Consider the following 20,415-nt stretch of genomic DNA (forward strand, 5'->3'; position numbering starts at 1 on the left):
TCAACATTAGTGTGTGATAGTTTTATTACCCATATAAATGCCACTGAGGAAACTGAGCTCATTAATTTGTCTCTGTTTAGCTATATAATAGAGAGCAGATTTAAGCCTAAGCATACTTGAGCTAAATAAGCTAATGCTTATTTCACAATGTTACATGTTTCTAACTGATGTATCAGAATTAAATAAGATGCAGTCATAAGAAAAATGGATCCCTATCATATGTTAAACAAGAAGTTATTTTTTAACTTTTTTCCCCTAAAGCATTTTCATATCTAAATATATGATTATTACACATTCTAAAATGATTTAAATGTCATTATGCTTAAATTATTTAAACTGATATATAATTGTAGAGTTGGCAGATAAAATCTGAAATCTTAGTGAAAAATAATACATAGTTACTAAAAAGTTCAAACATAGTATTCAAACAATACAATTAGAAATAAAGTTACAGATGATTTCTAAAGATTATAGCCATTTTTTAACTTTAAAAACCTTCTATGTAAGATATATACATCCATGAATGAAGCAATTAATTCACATACCCAAAATTATATCAGAGTGACTGTAAAAACATTTACTATTTGTTAAGTACAGTTGCTCAGTTGCGTCCAACTGTTTGCGATCTCATGGACTGTAGCCTACCAGGCTCCTCCATCCATGTGATTTTCAGGCAAGAGTACTGGAATGGGTTGCCATTTCCTTCTCCAGGGGATCTTCCTGATGCAGGGATGGAACCCAGGTCTCCCAAATTGCAGGCAGACGCTTTACCATCTGGGTCACCATGGAAGTCCTTATTATTTGTAAGAGGAACTAAATTAACTCTTCTTTCCACTGACATCCATTACCTTATCAGATTTTCTTCTGTATGCATAAAACATAATTTGGTGTCATAAATCTAGAGGCAGCCAAAAAAACAAGCCCACGTATAACATCTTACTTATGCAAATAATGCATCTGTTGCAGTATAAGGAAGCCAAAAACTATTTCCAACTAGACTCAGACATCCATAATACAGTAAAGATAAAATCAATCCAAACCAAATTCTATCAGAAGTATCTAAAATGTTAATATATTCATACAATATCATTATGTACAACCTGCTCATGGAGTCACTTCAAATTTTTCAGTATACTTGGATCTTAAATCATATTTTCACAATCCAATATCCATTGTCCTCAACAAGGAAAAGTTTTCTTTGCATTTTAATCAGTATAATTATTCTTTCTCAAAATATTTTAAGTTATCATATTAACAATTACAGAGAAGGCAATGGCACCCCATTCCAGTACTCTTGCCTGGAAAGTCCCATGGATGGAGGAGCCTGGAAGGCTGCAGTCCATGGGGTTGCTGAGGGTCAGACACAACTGAGCGACTTCACTTTCATTTTTCATTTTCATGCATTGGAGAAGGAAATGGCAACCCAATCCAGTGTTCTTGCCTGAAGAATCCCAGGGACAGGGGAGCCTGGTGGGCTGCCATCTATGGGGTCACACAGAGTCAGACACGACTGAAGCAGCTTAGCAGTAGCATTAACAATTTCTTCCCAGTAGTCACCTACAACAGGAGGTTAGAGCAAGGGGAGAGTAACGTGACATTTGTCTTAAATTTAAACGTTCTATGGAATTATTTTCTCTATATAAGGAAATACTGCTTGTACACTCATACTTTTAATTGCATTAATAATATGTATATCTTAAATATAAATAATACTTTACAGCTTTAGAAACACGTTCACATAGCTTATTAAAAAGTCTGGCGCCAGGCCCAAGTTTTGTGTGTGATCTTTTGATCCTGACCACAGGTGAGCACACGGCTTTACCTGTCAAGTCTCACAGGAGACAGTAGCCCTCTGCGTGCCACAGTGAGTGCACAGCCAGTGCATTACCGTTTTCCGGAGAGAGATGTAAACACAGGCCTACTGGTCCCTTCTGAGTTCCTCCCTCCCCACCAGCCATGCTCCAGGCCTGCTTCTATTCCCGGCCCAAGTGCCTTCAGTCAGAGGCCTCTCAGTAAAGGGGATGCAAGTTTAGGCTGGAGCACTTTTCAGGAGCTCCTTCTGACAACTCGTTTTGGGGGCACAGAGCTTGACTAAGATAATTCTCCACTCAGTACTTTTCTACTCCTAGCCCGTCCCTCACTCCAACCACCAAGCTCCCTGGGTCCCTAAAACATCAGAAAACTTTCATTCAAGGCTCCTTGGCAGTGAGAGGATTACACCGCTTGTGCTGTGTCATCAGACTGACACTTCCTGATACCAATACAGGGGAAAATGCAACATTCCTGCCTCCTGTTTTGCCTTCCTGCCTACAAGTCTGTGACTTCCCTGGTGGCTCAGACGGTAAAGAGTCTGTCTGCAATGCAGGAGACCCAGGTTCGATTCCTGGGTGGGGAAGGCCCCCTGGAGAAGGAAATGACAACCCACTCCAGTACTCTCACCTAGAAAATCCCATGGATGGAGGAACCTGGTGGGCTACAGTCCATGGGATCACAAAGAGTCGGACACGACTGAGCGACTTTACTACAAGTTTGTAGTAAATGAATAAAGTCTTGGTTCTTATTTTCACTTTGGTTCCTTCTCCTAATTGATCACCTCTGCACCTAGCAGCTCAAAACCAAAACTTATGTTTTCTTGCAACCACTCTGTGAAGAGTTGACCAACTGTTAATTCCCATATATCACGGTGAACAATGCAAAGAAATAGAGGAAAACAATAGAATGAGAAAGACTAGAGACCTCCAAGAAAATGACAGACACCAAGGGAACATTTCATGCAAAGAAGGGCACAAAAAAGATAGAAACAATATCGACCTAATGTAAACAGAAGATATTAAGAAGATCTGACAAGAATACACAGGGAAACTGTACAAAATAGGTCTTAGTGACCCTGATAATCATGATGGTATGATCACTCACCTAGAGCCAGATATCCTGGAGTGTGAAATCAAGTGGACCTTATGAAGCATTATTATAAACAAGGCTAGTGGAGGTGATGGAATTCCAGTTGAGCTATTTCATATCCTAAAGGATGGTGCTGTCAAAGTGCTTCACTCAATATACCAGCAAACTTGGAAAACTCAGCAGTGGCCACAGGACTGGAAAATGTCAGTTTTCATTCCAATCCCAAAGAAAGGAAATGCCAAAGAATGTTCAAACTAATGTACAGTTGTGCTCACTTCACATGGTAGCTCAAAATCCTTCAATCTAGGCTTCAACAGCATGTGAACCAAGAACTTCCAGATATACAAGCTATATTTAGAAAGGCACAAGAACCAGAGATCAAACTGCCAACATATGTTGGCTCCTATAAAAAGCAAGAGAGTTCCAGAGAAACATCTACTTCTGAATCATCAACTACACTAAAGCCTTTGACTGCATGGATAACAACAAACTATGGAAAATTCTTCAAGAGATGGGGCTAAAAGACCAACTTACCTGCCTTCTGAGAAATCTGTATGCAGGTCAAGAAGCAACATGGAACAACAGATGGAACCAGACATGGAACAACACAACAGACTGGTTCTAAACTGGGAAAGGAGTGTGTCCAGGCTATAAACTGTCATCCTCTTATTTAAATGAAATGCAGAATACATCATTCAAAATGCCAGGTTATATGAAGCACAGGTTGGAATCATCAGATATGCAGATGACAACACTCTAATGGCAGAAAGTAAAGAGGAACTAAAAGAGCCTCTTGATGAAGGTTAAAGAGCAGAGTGAAAAAGCTTGCTTAAAACTCATTATTAAAAAATCTAAGACTAAGGCACCCAGTCCCATCACTTCATGGCAAATAAATGGGAAAAAAATGGAAACTAGCAACAGACTATTTTCTTGGGCTCCAAAATCACTGCAGATGATGACTGTAGCCATGAGATTAAAAGATGCTTGCTCCTAGGAAGAAAAGCTATGACAAACCTAGACAGTGTATTAAAAAGCAGAGACATTACTTGGTCAACAAAGGTCTGCATAGTCAAAGCTATGGTTTTTCCAGCAGTCATGTATGGATGTGAGTGTTGGGCCATGAAGATGGCTGATGTGGAAGAATTGATGCTTTTGAACTACAGTGTTAGAGAAGACTCTTGAGAGTCCCTTGGACTGTAAGGAGATCAGACTAGTAAATCCTGAAGGAAATCAATCCTAAATATTCATTGAAAGGACTGATGCTGAAGCTCAGCTCCAATATTTTCGCCACCTGATGTGAAGTCCTGACTCACTGGAAAAGACCCTGATGCTGGGAAAGATTGAGGGCAAGAGAAAAAGTGGGCAACAGAGTATGAGGTGGTTGGATGGCATCACCAAGTCAATAGCCATGAGTTTGAGCAATCTGGGAGATAGTGAAGGAAGCCTGGCATGCTGCTGTTAATGGGGTTGCAAATAGTCGGAAAAGACTGAACAACTGAACAACAACAACACCAGCACATCAGAGAGAAATCTGATACATAGAAAATTATGTGCTTTAAATATGTTTTTCTGAATTCTGCCAATGACCTTAAATTTTGCTAAATGTATCACTAGTAGCTTTGTGCTACACTAAATACTTTTAAATTTAGGTATCTTTAAATAAAAACTGAATGGCATTAGGTATTTCATTATTTACAAGAGAAACAAAATCTAATACTTACATTGACCATGGAGAGAATTCAATACAAAAGAAATGACCTCCAGGATATATACACAATTTACGTAAAATTTTGAACGCGGTCACTATTATCTTCATTACCTCCACCATAGTTTGGCCCCAGGTAAATAGCAGGAAGGGAACACAGCCCCACCCATTAACAGAAAATTGGATTGAAGATTTACTGAGCATGTCCCTGCCCATCAGAATAAGACCCAGTTTCCCCTTCAGACAGTCTCTCCTACCAGGAAGCTTCCATAAGACTCTTATCCTTTTCCCTCAGAGGGCAGACAGACTGAAAACCACAGTCACAGAAAACTAACCAATCTAATCAAATAGACCACAGCCTTGTTTAACTCAATGAAACTGGAGCCATGCCATGTAGGACGGGTCATAGTGGAGAGTTCTGACAAAATGTGGTCCACTGGAGAAGGAAATGTCAAAGCACTTCAGTATTCTTTCCTTGAGAACCCCATGAACAGTATGAAAAGGCAAAAAGTTAGGACACTGAAAGATGAACTCCCCAGGTCAGTAGGTGCCCAATATGCTACTGGAGATCAGTGGAGAAATAACTCAAGAAAGAATGAAGAGACAGGGCCTAAGCAAAAACAATACCGAGTGGTGGATGTGACTAGTGATGAAAGCAAGGTCTGATGCTATAAAGAGCAATATCACGTAGGAACCTGGAATGTTAGGTCCATGAATCAGAGTAATGTGGAAGTGGTCAACAGGAGATGGAAAGAGTGAACATTGACATTGTAAGAATCAGCAAACTAAAATGGACTAGAATTGGTGAATTTAACTCAGAGGACCCTGATATCTACTACTATGGCAAGAATCCCTTAGAAGAAATGGAGTAGCCATCAGAGTCAACAAAAGAATCCAAAATGCAGCACTTGGATGCAATCTCAAAAACCATAGAATGATCTCTGTTCGTTTCCAAGGCAAACCATTCAATATCACGGTAATCCAAGTCTATGCTCCGACCAGTAATGCTGAAGAAGCTGAAGTTGAACGGTTCTATGAAGACGTGCAAGACCTTTTAGAACTAACACCAAAAATGATGTCCTTTTCATTACAGAGGCTGGAATGCAAAAGTAGGAAGTCAAATAACACCTGGAGTAACAGGCAAATGTGGACTTGGAATACAGAAAGAAGCGGGGCAAAGGCTTGCCAAAGGAACGCACTGGTCATAGCAAACAACCTCTTCCAACAACACAAGACTCCACACATGGACATCACCAGATGGTCAACACCGAAATCAGATTGATTATATTCTTTGCAGCCAAAAATGGAGAAGCTCTATACAGTCAGCAGAAACAAGACCGGGAGCTGACTATGGCTCATATCATGGACTCCTTATTGCCAAATCCAGACTTAAATTGAAGAAAGTAGGGAAAACCACTAGACCATTCAGGTATGACCTAAATCAAATCTCTTATGATCATACAGTGGAAGTGAGAAATAGATTTAAGGGACTAGATCTGATAGACAGAGTGCCTGATGAACTATGGATGTAGGTTCGTGACACTGTATAGGAGACAGGCATCAAGACCATCCCCAACAAAAAGAAATGCAAAAATGCAAAATGACTAAGGAGGCCTTACAAATAGCTGTGAATAGAAGAGAAGCAAAAAGAAAAGGAGAAAAGGAAAGATATACTCATTTGAATGCAGAGTTCCAAAGAATAGCAAGGAGAGTTAAGAAAGCCTTCCTCATTGACTGGTGCAAAGAAATAGAGGAAAACAATATAACAGGAAAGATTAGAGATCTTTTCAAGAAAATTAGAAATACCAAGGGAATATTTCATGCAAAGATAGGCTCGATAAAGGACAGAAATGGTATGGATCTAACAGAATCAGAAGATATAAGAAGAGGTGGCAAGAATACACAGAAGAACTGTATAAAAAAGGTATTCATGACCCAGATAATCATGATGGTGTGATCACTCACCTAGAGCCAGACGTCCTGGAATGTGAAGTCAAGTGGGCCTTAGGAAGCATCACTATGAACAAAACTAATGGATGTGATGGAATTCCAGTTGAGCTATTTCAAATCCTGAAACATGATGCTGTCAAAGTGCTGCACTCAATATACCAGCAAATTTGGAAAACTCAGCAGTGGCCACAGGACTGGAAAAGGTCAGTTTTCATTCCAATCCCAAAGAAAGGCAATGCCAAAGAATGTTCAAACTATCACACAATTGCACTCATCTCACACGCTAGTAAAGTAATGCTCAAAATTCTCCAAGCAGGCCTCAACAATACATGAACCTGAACTTCCAGATGTTCGAGCTGGTTTTGAAAAGCCAGAGGAACCAGAGATCAAATTGCCAACATCTGCTGGATGATGGAAAAAAAGAGTTCCAAAAGACATCTATTTCTGCTTTATTGACTATGCCAAATCCTTTGACTGTGTAGATCTACTGTGAAAAATTCTGAAAGAGATGGGAATACCAGGCCACCTGACCTGCCTCTTGAGAAATCTGTATGCAGGTCAGGAAGCAACACTTAGAATCGGACATGGAACAGCAGATTGGTTCCAACTAGGAAAATGAGTACATCAAGGCTGTATGTTGTCACCCTGCTTATTTATCTTATATGCAGAGTACACCATGAGAACACACTGGGCTGGATGAAGTACAAGGTGGAATCAGTATTGCCAGGAAAAATATCAATAACCTCAGATATGCAGATGACACAATCCTTATGACAGAAAGGGAAGAAGAACTAAAGAGCCTCTTGATGAAAGTGAAAGAGGAGAGTCAAAATGTTGACTTAAAGCTCAATATTCAGAAAATGAAGATCATGGCAACTGTTCCCATCACTTCATGGCAAATAGATGAGGAAACAGTGGCAGGCTTTATTTTTTGGTGCTCCAAAATCACTGCAGATTGAGACTGCCACCAGGAAATTAAAGATGCTTACTCCTTGGAAGGAAAGTTATGACCAACTTAGACAGCATATTAAAAATCAGAGATATTCCTTTGCCAACAATGGTCTGTCTAGTCAAGGCTATGGTTTTTCTAGTAGTCATGTACGGATGTGAGTGTTGGACTCTGAAGAAAGCTGAGCGCCGAAGAATTCATGCTTTTGAACTGTGGTGTTGGAAAAGACTCTTGAAAGTCCTTTGAACTGCAAGGAGATCCAACCAGTCCATCCTAAAGGAGATCAGTCCTGAATATGCATTGCAAGGACTGATGCTGAAACTCCAGTAGTTTGGCCACCTAATGTGAAGAGCTGACTCATTTGAAAAGACCCTGGTGCTAGGAAAGATTGAAGGCAGGAGGAGAAGGGTACAACAGAGGATGAGATAGTTGGATGGCATCACTGACTCAACTGACATGAGTTTGGGTAAACTCCAGGAGTTGGTGATGGACAGGGAGGTCTGTCGTTCTGCAGTCCATGTGGTTGCAAAGAGTCAGACAGGACTGAGAGACTTAACTGAAATGATGTAACAATTACTGATGGTGACTTTTCTTCAGGAAGTGATTTGTGTATTTTATTTCAAAGATGTTTCTGAGCCTAACTATTGCAACTGTTTTTTCTCCTGCATCAACATCACTGACCAGAGATTAACTATAAATCATCTGGGATATGAGGCAGCAGAATAGGATGTAATTAGAAAGATTCATGACAAAGCATCCTGTTCCATTTCCCACTGGGGTGTCCTTCCATGTATATGTTTTAGATCACTGATAAAGCAAATAAAAATAAAATCAACAACAAAAAGAAATGAACACTAATCACTTTTTAAATAGGAGCAAACCCCTTTTCAGAAATCTTTTTAAATGTTTATTTTGTATAGCATAACATTTGTTTTGAAACCTAAAATTCACAAAACAGTACACTGTACAAATCTAGTTCCCATCGCTGTACCTCAAATAAGTAGTTTTGTACCTAAATGAGGATTAAAAAACAGCATCTTGAAGAAAATTCTGAAAATACTGCATGCATATTCAAGATAACACAGTATTAGTTTTTCTGATTTTTTACACTAATAACATTATAGTATTAACAATATTCAGCAATTTCTTCTGTTTATATATGTCATATATTTATGTCTGTATCTCAGTGGTCAATTCATATCAGTGCATAAACCCATTCTTCATTCACAGTTCAGCTACACAGAAGCCTTAGTGCTATATAATTTCTTATTTATCTATCAATAAATGAATAAGTACCTTAGTTCAACATTATTTTGCTATGAGAAGTAGCAGTACAATCAGCAATAGTGCAATAAATAGCCCTACATATATTACTTTTTGTACATACAAATATACCTGTACAATCAACTCCATGAATGAAAATTACCAGGGAAAATGATTATATAATGGCATGTTTAAAAAATAAAATTTTAAAGTGATTTATTTGCTATCAATTACTTAACACCTGTGTCAACCACTAGAATATTAACACTGTAATTCTGTCTTCTTTGATAAAATTTAGTGCCATTACAAAAACACTGTTCTGCTACATGTATGTTGCTGTTGAATGAATGAATTCTATGAACCTTATGGAATTTCACATTGCTTATAGGTTATTAGGCCTATATATTTTCAACCTACATGCTCTCTGTCTGGAACACTTGGTATCATTAACTATCATTTTCATTTTGAAACATTTTATACTATTGGCTTCTTTAGGCTTACCACTCTCTCCTAGTTTATACCATTATACTATGGGCTTAACCTCATGATATTGGCTTCTCTTTTCCATTCTTTGTTGTTGTTCTCTGGGCCCTGTTCAAATACCTAAATGTATTTGTTGGACTACATTGTGCATTCATCTATTCTTATCTAAATAATCTCATCCAGTCCCTCTTTTCACCTACTGTGGTGTGGCCTCCCACTTACATACTGTCAGCACCATCTTTAGATGCCCATGTTAAACGGCCTTCTGGATGCTTGAAAACAACCCATTTTCAGTGGTCACATCCCCACCACCCACTCTGTGGCTAATGCTGGAATACCCTACTGTACATGTCTAGGCCACAATTCTCTCTGAGACTGTTCACTAGGCACCTAACTTCCTGAGTCCTGTTTCCCTAAAATCCATTCTTGCCACAGCAGACACAGTGATCACTCACCATTCCAATGCAGGTACTATCACTTTTCTTTTTCAAGCCACAGAGTGGCTCCTCAGTGTCCTTGCTTTCCTTTTATACATTATCCAGTCTTCCTCCTGATAATCACTGTCTCTCAGGCACAACGGTCACCTTTACATTCCACTAGTCATCTGTCAAATGTTTACTGAGCAGCTATTACGTGTCAGTCTTTACTTTCACTGATAGAAACACTGCCAATAAAAAATGTGAGGTGGTCAAAAGGTACAAACTGCTAGTTATAAAATAAATACATTATAGGATGTAAAATACAGCATGAGGATTATAGCTAACAATAGTGTGCTGTGTATTTGAACCTTGCTTCCAGTGCAGATCTTAAATGTTCTTATTATGACAATAAAAAAAAAAATTAACTAGGTATAGTAAAGAATGTAGCTAGACACTGTGGTGATTATTTCATAACATGTACAAATAATGAATCATGTTATACCTGAAATAAATATGATATCAATTATAGATCAATTAAAAATTTTAAAAGGGAAAAGGCCTGTTTTTGTATCACTCAGTTTTAAGTGGAAAACAGGAAATACAACAGATACAAATAAATACACATTATGGCAAGTGGTAGAAAGAACTAAGAATGAGGGGAAAAAACAGGTTAAGGGTCATAAAGTGATGGGAGATACGATATTTATAATAGAATTGCTAGTAAAAGCCATAGATATAACAGAGGAACAGCTCAGTAAGATTGTAGAGGAGCAGTTACAGATGACCTACAGAACATTTTCCGTGCACTGAAAAAAGAATGAGATCAAAGTGCCTGGATGGTGCTGAGTGAATGAGCTAGGAGAAGGAATTGAGGATGGCTTATCAGGAGGGGAAGACTATGTAGAGCCCTGTTGGACATAAAAATTCTTTGGCTTTCCTTGTGAGAGTGGAACACCAGAGATAAGACATGATCTAACTTCACATTCAGAAAGATCACTCTCAGAGTAGTGTGGAAAATACAGTGGGTGCATATGGAAACAAGGAAAAAAAAAAAAAGAGGGCGATTTCTTGGAGGCCAATGCAAAAATTTCAAACTAGATCTGCTAATGAATTTCATGTGAAAGATGAACAGACATTCAGGACAAAATTGTGCTTTTCTGTTTGTTCGTTTTGGCTTGAGCAACTAGGATACAGCAAATTGATCAATTTTAGAAAAAGCTGCTACTAGGGAGGTGGGTAGAGTCTTTCCTTTTCGTAGGTCAGTTACCTGAAGTGGATCCAAAAACGGGGAGAAAGAAACAGCCAGTGAGGTCAAAGGATGGAGTTCGAAAATACTCCACAGAGGGAATGATCAGCACTGTCAAATGCTGCCAAAAGCTCAGGAAGGTGAGAAAGGAAGAATGATTATCAGATTAGGCAATGTCGAGGCATTCATGACCTTGAGAACTTCAATTTTTATGGAATTCTGGGCATATAAAATGTGTACAATATGCAGTCAGAGGAGTGCAGGTGAAGACAGGGAGAACACAGACAACTCCTAAGTTTTTACTGTAACAGGAAAAAAAAAAACATGATAGTTTCTATAGCGATGTAAGGTCAAGAAAATATTGTTTTAATTGAAGTGAGGCTAAGACAGCATATGTGGTGACAATGGGAAAGCAAAAGTGAAATTAAAAAAATAAAAACAAAAACAAACGATGTGACTGCAAGAGACAGGGGTGGCAGATGCAATTAAGGATGGATGAGCTTCCAGGGTACTTTCATTTCTTTGAGTTTTTGGTTTGTGTACTTTAAGGTTCTATTTTTAAGTATACAAACATTTAAGATTGTTATTTCCCCTTGGTGAACTGATACTTTTATCGATATATAATATCTTCTTTCATCCCTGGTAATTTGCTTTGAGATCTACTTCAGAGAGTAACGTAGCCACTCAAACCTTCTTTGATTAGCTTTTGCAGAGCATTACTTTTTCTATCCTTTTGACCTTAACCAATATATATATATCATTAATTTTGAAGTGAGTTTCTTCTGGACAATATATAGTTGTGTTGTTTTCTTAATACCTTTTGACAAGCTATATTTTTTAATAGGTGCCTTAAAATAAACTTCCAGAAATGTAGTTATTGACTGATTTGGATTACTCTTTTTTGTTGTTTTCTTTCCTGCTTTTTATTTCCCTTTTTCTCTTTTATGTTGGGTTATTTGAATATTATGTTCCAGCTTAATGTATCAATTGTAATTTTAAATATATATCTTTGAAAAATTTATTTTGCAAAGAAAAAAAAAAACCCTAGGATTTAAAATGCATACTTTTCACAGGCTACTTAAAATCAACATCTTTCTACTTCAAGTAAAATTATATACATATATATATATATATATATACACACACACACACACACACACACACATATAGGTAAACTATACACATATACTATAAACTATCCTCTAGAGTTCTTAGAGCATGTTTAGCAAGTATGTGCATGTATGTATACAATATATGTGTGTGTATATATATAAGGCAATTGCCAAACAATTGCAAATATTGACTTAAATATATATATCATTTCTGTTGTTCATCCTTTCTTCCTGATATTTCAGTGTTCTAGGTTTCCTTCTAGTATCATTTCCTTTATGCCTGAAGAAATTTTAGCAACAATTTTAGAGCTTATTTGTTGGTGATGAATTTTCTTGGTTTTTCTTCATCTGAAAATATCTTTATTTCATCATCATTTCAGAAAGATATTTTCACTGGCTATATAATTTAGCATTTGACAGTTCTTTTTTCTCAATACTTTAAATGTTGCTCAAGTTCCTTCTTCCATGGCTTCTGGTGAAAATTTTCTAATTATTTATTAAAGATTAATTATTAATCTCTAACATCTGAATTATTGTTACCCTAAAGGTAATGCATTGTTTCTCTCTCTGCTGCCACTGTAGTTACCAATGTCAGTGAACTATCTATGGTCCAGGGCACAGAGAGAACAGAAAAAGACAAAAGAAAAAACAAGTTATAGGGTTTTTTTTTTTTAAACTTACGCTTAGCTTTAGAAGTTGAGGTTCCTGCTCTTTAAGTCAGAAGCAGAAAGCTTCTCCTGGAGCCCTCTGTCTGCACTATCATGCTCTATCCAGGTTTACCACTAAGCTAAGTTCATGTGTTGGGGCTAGAGCAAACAGGGAGGAAAATAAAAAATTCAGATCACATAGGTTACTTAGAATCTGGTCAAGCAGTTCCTATTTACTTTCAATCCTCAAATACATTCCCCATGCATTCTGACTAGATCTTATCATTGTATTCCATGGAAAGTCAGGGGGGCATATGTGGACACCATATTACCTGAACAGAATCCTAAGGAAATTTCTTATGTTTTCATCTAGGATTAAGAAAATAAAGGGTTTAAAGAAATAATTTAAATGGAAAGTAGAAGCAAAGATTGTTTTCCTGTTTCTACCTCATTGTTTCTTAATCTACATTTAAGTTAATAAGAGTATTTCAGTATACCAACATGTACCTATTTTACACATGCTATCATACGTGATACTCTTCCTGTCTTGTACACAGGTATGTTACTTTTAATGCAAGTACTTATGCTAAGCAAGAGACACTGATCTGAAACTTGACTCTGTTATCCAACCTACCCAACATACTCTGGGAATAATTTGATCAGTATGCCTGTGGTTTGTATGCCAAAGCCATTGTAAAAAAAAAAAAAAAAAGTTTGAACTTATAAAAACATTATGGATCAATGTGTTGGAATATGTTCATGTCTGATACAACTCGTAAGAATATTCAGTTCAGTTCAGTTCAGTCATGTCCGACTCTTTGCGACCCCGTGAATTGCAGCACGCCAGGCCTCCCTGTCCATCACCAACTCCTGGAGTTCACCCAGACTCACGTCCATCCAGTGATGCCATCCAGCCATCTCATCCTCTGTAGTCCCCTTCTCCTCCTGCCCCCAATCCCTCCCAGCATCAGAGTCTTTTCCAATGAGTCAACTCTTCGCATGAGGTGGCCAAAGTACTGGAGTTTCAGCTTTAGCATCATTCCTTCCAAAGAAATCCCAGGGCTGATCTCCTTCAGAATGGACTGGTTGGATCTCCTTGCAGTCCAAGAGACTCTGAAGAGTCTTCTCCAACACCACAGTTCAAAAGCATCAATTCAGTCTGTCTAAAATGCTTCTGAGTCAAATTATTGAAAGAGGATGCTGCTAAGTCTGCTGCTAAGTCACTTCAGTCCTGTCCGACTCTGTGCAACCCCACAGACAGCAGCCCACCAGGCTCCCCTGTCCCTGAGATTCTCCAGGCAAGAACACTGGAGTGGGCTGCCATTTCCTTCTCCAATGCATGAAAGTGAAGTCACTCAGTCGTGTCTGACCCTTAGTGACCCAATGGACTACAGCCCATCAGGCTCCTCCATCCATGGGATTTTCCAGGCGAGAGTACTGGAGTGGGGTGCCATTGCCTTCTCTGATTGAAAGAGGCTATGTCACTAAAACCCTGTAACAGAGTCTCCCTATACTGGCTACTGCTCAAATTCCAGTTCCTCTATAAGAATCACAGTGATTTTCATGAAATAGTTTCATTTTCTGTAAAATTCACCTACAAAATCACTTAAAATATTTGCAAGCACCACACTATGAGGTTATAGGCAATTTGGAGTAACAGTCTTATAATACTTATGAGTATTAAAATTTCCTTTTTATAAGTTATAAGACTAGTAACTTTAACTAATAACTAATAACTAATAACTTTGGGCTTCCCTCATAGCTCAGTTGGTAAAGAATCCACCTGCAATGCAGGAGACCCTAGTTCAATCCCTGGGTCGGGAATATCCACTGGAGAAGGGATAGATAGGCTACCCACTACAGTATTCTTGGGCTTCCCTTGTGGCTCAGCTAGTAAAGAATCTTCCTGCAATGTGGGAGACCTGGGTTCGATCCCTGGGTTGGGAAGATGCCCTGGAGAAGGGAAGGGCTCCCCACTCCAGTATTCTGGCCTGGAGAATTCCATGGACTGTATAGTCCATGGGGTCACCAAGAGTCGGGCACAACTGAGCAAGCTTCACTTTCACTTACACACTTTCAAGACTAATAAAGTTATATGCTTACAAGCAAGATTATAGGTATTTGAATAGCTGACAGTTTCAAGAAATAAAACCACCCATTTCACAATATTCCACAACTATAAATTAAAGAACATAATTTTATTATTTGAGGTACAATGAAAAACATGTTATTATCAGCCCACACTCTGTACATTTTTCTATATAAAATGGAAACCTGGAACTTTAAATCTAAGGTGAGGAAGTGAGAATACTTTGCATTTGTGATGAGATTTCAGAGTCAGTCAGTGAAAGGATAATCACGAAGATGTGCTACTTTACTAAATTGTCCGTGTACTTAACTACCTTTAGGGAAAACCACTACTAATGTTTGAGAATTCTTAATGCCTTAGGGTTCTCTTCCTGTGCTATGACATGATAATCAGATATGCCAAGCTTTAAAGGCTCTCTCTCTGCCAACTCATGAATACATTTCTCAAAAAGTTCCATAAACAGACGAGAATCTAAGCTGCCTCTGTCTTCAGAGACTTCTGTCAAGAATTTAGGAGCTCTCTTGTTGTAAAGACAAAATTAAATAAAAGCAAAATTGAAAATGTCAATCCTTACTAAGAAAATGACATTTAAGTTATATTCAACTCCAAATGGTCTTAACATCGTAAAAAATTATAATCTCTAATCCAAAATATTTGAATATCTAAATCATATGTTAATGAGGCATATTCTTTTGAGCTCTGTAAAGCCTGTGAGAAAGTATCATATTATTCTCTTGCTTCACCAAAGCAGTGTTACAAGTAACTGCTGACACTTCCAAGGAGCAAAATCTAGGCCTAATGAAGATAATTCTTTGTCACCAGAGAAGCAGACCTTGTAACATGTGCCTAGCCAGATTTCAAAATTCCTTAAACAGTGTTGACTTCCCCAGCTGACTGGTAGTTGACAGCAAATACATACACAGGTGAATCAACGGAGGCGAATAGAAGTACCCAACTATGTCAACCCAAATTACAGTCACAAAATTTGAAGCCAAATACATTGTTTAAAACTATTAGGTAGTTTATTACACAGCAAGAGCTAACTGAAGCAACCAAATGTAAAGGGTACTCTAAATGAATAATTGATATTAAGCCACACAATAACATATGATAGACTTTTAAATTCTTCAGTGTGACACAATCCTCAAGCTGCTATGTACATTAGATACAATACTACTTCAAATTTAATTCCTTTTAACTACTTCATCACAGTTAAGCTTCCACTTGAGAAGATCAGCATGAGAAATTTATCACACTCACGTAAATGAATCATAAAAATTAAACTTAAGGAATATTTATTTACTTCAATTAATTTTAACATGATTGCTTTTTAGTTCCTGCACATATAAATCAATCATTTTTGATAACTTGATACTTTAAATATATGTTATTACAATAAGAAGTCTGAAATAACCTTGAATTTCTTATTTTGAAGTAGTATACTCTATTTTATTACTTTCGATTAGCAGTGCCTAATTTTGAATATAAACGCATTATTAAACATATATTTAAGGATTTCCTCATGGACTGTTGAAAAAAAGTAAAAGTCATCAAGCTATCATATTTGTTTAGAATAGAGAACCTGAAATGCGGGTTGAAACCACTGTTCTGTTATACAGTCCCTTAAAGCATCAGTAACAGCTGGGCAATCTACTTTCAGTTGTTACTATCTAGAGTAAGCAGCTTGTCCATGGCCAAGTCAGTAATTATAGAATCAAATGGTACATCAACTTCCTTCCAAGGTTTAATTTGGCACACAGTGCTTTGAAAATAAAACCATCGTAAAACATTACAACTCTTGGATCTAACATCCTACCAGTGTTTCTGACCTCCTCAGGGGAAATAAATTGAAATCCTTTCATTAATAAGTTAACAGAATCATTTCAAAATTGAATTTTGATAGTATTCCCCTTGAAATTGCTTATAAAGAACATTAGTATATAGCTGTTTCTTATGCTAACCAGATAATGTCATTTTAACCATAGGACCTTAAAATATCAATGCAGGGTTCTGTTAGTTAATTTCTTTTGTGTGTGTGTGTGTGTGTGTGTGTGTGTGTGTGTGTGTTAGTTAATTTCTTGGCAATAAAATAACTTTTAATCTGATTATTCTTGATTTAAACATTTGCTAATTCTTTTGTTTAATTTATGAAGAATAAGTTTGATAGAACGTTTAGATTGTATTAAAATACAGATATCTACTCAAGTATAAATATTCTATAGTGTGTGAGTGTGTGTGTGTTAGTCACTCAGTCGTGTCCAACTCATTGTGACCCTATGGACTTTAGCCTGCCAGGCTCCTCTGTCCATGGGATTCTCCAGGCATGAATACTGGAATGGGTAGTCCTTCCCCTCACTGGGGGATCTTTCCAATCCAGAGACTGAACCTGGGTCTCCTGCATTGCAGGCAGATTCTTTTCTGTCTGAACCATCAGGGAAGCTCATTCTATAATATTAGGAGGTAAATGGGATCACATTTTATAGATATTGCCTAGGTGGTATCATACCTAAGGTGTTAGTGGTTAAAGAACTACACAAGGGAATATTACTCAGCTATTAAAAAGAATGCATTTGAATCAGTTCTAATGAATGAGGTGGATGAAACTGGAGCCTATTATACAGAGCAAAGTAAGCCAGAAAGAAAAACACCAATACAGTATACTAACGCATATATATGAAATTTAGAAAGATGGTAACCATGACCCTATATGTGAGACAGGAAAAGAGACACAGATGTAAAGAACAGACTTTTGGACTCTGTGGAAGAAGGCGAGGGTGGAATGATTTGAGAGAATAGCATTGAAACATGTATATTATCATATGTGAAACAGACCACCAGTCCGGTTTGATGCATGAGACAGGGTGCCCAGGGCTGGTGAACTGGGATGACCCAGAGGGATGGGATGAGGAAGGAGGTGGGAGGGGGTTTCAGGATGGGGAACACATGTACACCCATGGCTGATTCATGTTAATGTATGGCAAAAACCACCACAGTATTGTAAAGTAATTAGCCTCCAATTAAAATACAAAAAAAAAAAAAAAAAAAAAAAAGGCTTTCTCTGCATCTATTGAGATAATCATATGGCTTTTATTTTTCAATTTGTTAATGTGGTGTATTACACTGAATGATTTGGGGATATTGAAGAATCCTTGCATCCCTGGGATAAAGCCCCCTTGGTCATGGTGTAGGATCTTTTTAATGTGTTGTCGGATTCTGATTGCTAGAATTTTGTTAAGGATTTTTGCATCTATGTTCATCAGTGATATTGGCCTGTAGTTTTCTTTTTTCATGGCATCTTTGTCAGGTTTTGGTATTAGGGTGATGGTGGCCTCATAGAATGAGTTTGGAACTTTACCTTCCTCTGCAATTTTTTGGAAGAGTTTGAGTAGGATAGATGAGCTCTTCTCTAAATTTTTGGTAGAATTGAGCTGTGAAGCCATCTGGACCTGGGTTTCTGTTTGCCGGAAGAAAGCCTCTGACAAAATTCAACATCCATTTATGATAAAAACTCTCCAGAAAGCAGAAATAGAAGGAACATACCTAAACATAATAAAAGCTATATATGACAAACCCACAGCAAACATTATCCTCAATGGTTAAAAATTGAAAGCATTTCCTCTAAAGTCAGGAACAAGACAAGGGTGCCAACTCTCACCACTACTATTCAATATAGTTTTGGAAGTTTTGGCCACAGCAATCAGAGCAGAAAAAGAAATAAAACGAATCCAAATTGGAAAAGAAGAAGTAAAACACTCACTGTTTTCAGATGACATGATCCTCTACATAGAAAACCCTAAAGACTCCATCAGAAAATTACTAGAACTTATCAATGAATATAGTAAATTTGAAGGATATAAAATCAACACACAGAAATCCCTTGCATTCCTATACACTAATAATGAGAAAACAAAGAGAAATTGAGGAAACAATTCCATTCACCATTGCAACGGAAAGAATAAAACACTTAGGAATATATCTACCTAAAGAAACTAAAGACCTATATATAGAAAACTATAAAACAATGGTGAAACAAATCAAAGAGGACACTAATAGATGGAGGAATATACCATGTTCATGGATCGGAAGAATCAATATAGTGAAAATGAGTATACTACCCAAAGCAATCTATAGATTCAATGCAATCCCTATCAAGCTACCAACGGCATTTTTCACAGAGCTAGAACCAATAATTTCACAATTTGTATGGAAAAAAAAAAAAAAAACCTCGAATAGCCAAAGCAATCTTGAGAAAGAAGAATGGAACTGGAGGAATCAACCTGCCTGACTTTAGGGTCTCCTACAAAGCCACATTCATCAAGAGAGTATGGTACTGGCAGAAAGACAGAAATATAGATCAATGGAACAAAACAGAAAACCCAGAGATAAATCCATGCACCTATGGACACCTTATCTTTGACAAAGGAGACAAGAATATACAATGGAGAAAAGACAATTTCTTTAACAAGTGGTGCTGGGAAAACTGGTCAACGACTTGTAAAAGAATGAAACTAAACCCTGTGTATGAGACAGCAAAAGAGACACTGATGTATAGAACAGTCTTATGGACTCTGTGGGAGAGGGAGAGGGTGGGAAGATTTGGGAGAATGGCATTGAAACATGTAAAATATCATGTATGAAAGGAGTTGCCAGTCCAGGTTCGATGCACGATACTGGATGCTTGGGGCTGGTGCACTGGGACGACCCAGAGGGATGGAATGGGGAGGGAGGAGGGAGGAGGGTTCAGGATGGGGAACACATGTAAACCTGTAGCGGATTCATTTTGATATTTGGCAAATCTAATACAGTTATGTAAAGTTTAAAAATAAAATAAAATTAAAAAAAAAAAAAAAAAGAATGAAACTAGAACTTTCTAACACCATACACAAAAATAAACTCAAAATGGATTAAAGATCTAAACATAAGACCAGAAACTATAAAACTCCTAGAGGAGAACATAGGCAAAACACTCTCTGACATACATCACAGCAGGATTCTCTATGACCCACCTCCCAGAATATTGGAAATAAAAGCAAAAATAAACAAATGGGACCTAATTAAAATTAAAAGCTTCTGCACATCAAAGGAAACTATTAGCAAGGTGAAAAGACAGCCTTCAGAATGGGAGAAAATAATAGCAAATGAAGTAACTGAAAACAACTAATCTCAAAAATATACAAGCAACTCCTGCAGCTCAATTCCAGAAAAATAAAAGACCCAATCAAAAAATGGGCCAAAGAACTAAATAGACATTTCTCCAAAGAAGACATACAGATGGCTAACAAACACATGAGAAGATGTGCAACATCACTCATTATCAGAGAAATGCAAATCACAACCACAATGAGGTACCATTTCACACCAGTCAGAATGGCTGCGATCCAAAAGTCTACAAGCAATAAATGCTGGAGAGGGTGTGGAGAAAAGGGATCCCTCTTAAACTGTTGGTGGGAATGCAAACTAATACAGCCACTATGGAGAACAGCGTGGAGATTCCTTAACAAACTGGAAATAGAACTGCCTTATGACCCAGAAATTCCACTGCTGGGCATACACACCAAGGAAACCAGAATTGAAAGAGACACATATACCCCGATGTTCATTGCAGCACTGTTTATAATAGCCAGGACATGGAAGCAACCTAGATGCCCATC

At 37.6% G+C, this 20,415-nt stretch overlaps 1 long non-coding RNA gene across 1 annotated transcript in view; it reads right to left on the minus strand.

The window, feature by feature from the left end:
• Nucleotides 1-1,435: 1,435 nt before the first annotated feature.
• Nucleotides 1,436-20,415, minus strand: part of LOC123465998 — a 31,891-nt gene continuing 12,911 nt past the window's right edge. The window contains exon 4 of the long non-coding RNA XR_006641284.1: nt 1,436-1,557. This is a non-coding gene — a long non-coding RNA (uncharacterized LOC123465998). The remainder of the gene's footprint in view (nt 1,558-20,415) is intronic.

The sequence above is a fragment of the Bubalus bubalis genome, chromosome 7 (genome assembly GCF_019923935.1).
Source record: "Bubalus bubalis isolate 160015118507 breed Murrah chromosome 7, NDDB_SH_1, whole genome shotgun sequence".
Lineage (NCBI taxonomy): Eukaryota > Metazoa > Chordata > Mammalia > Artiodactyla > Bovidae > Bubalus > Bubalus bubalis.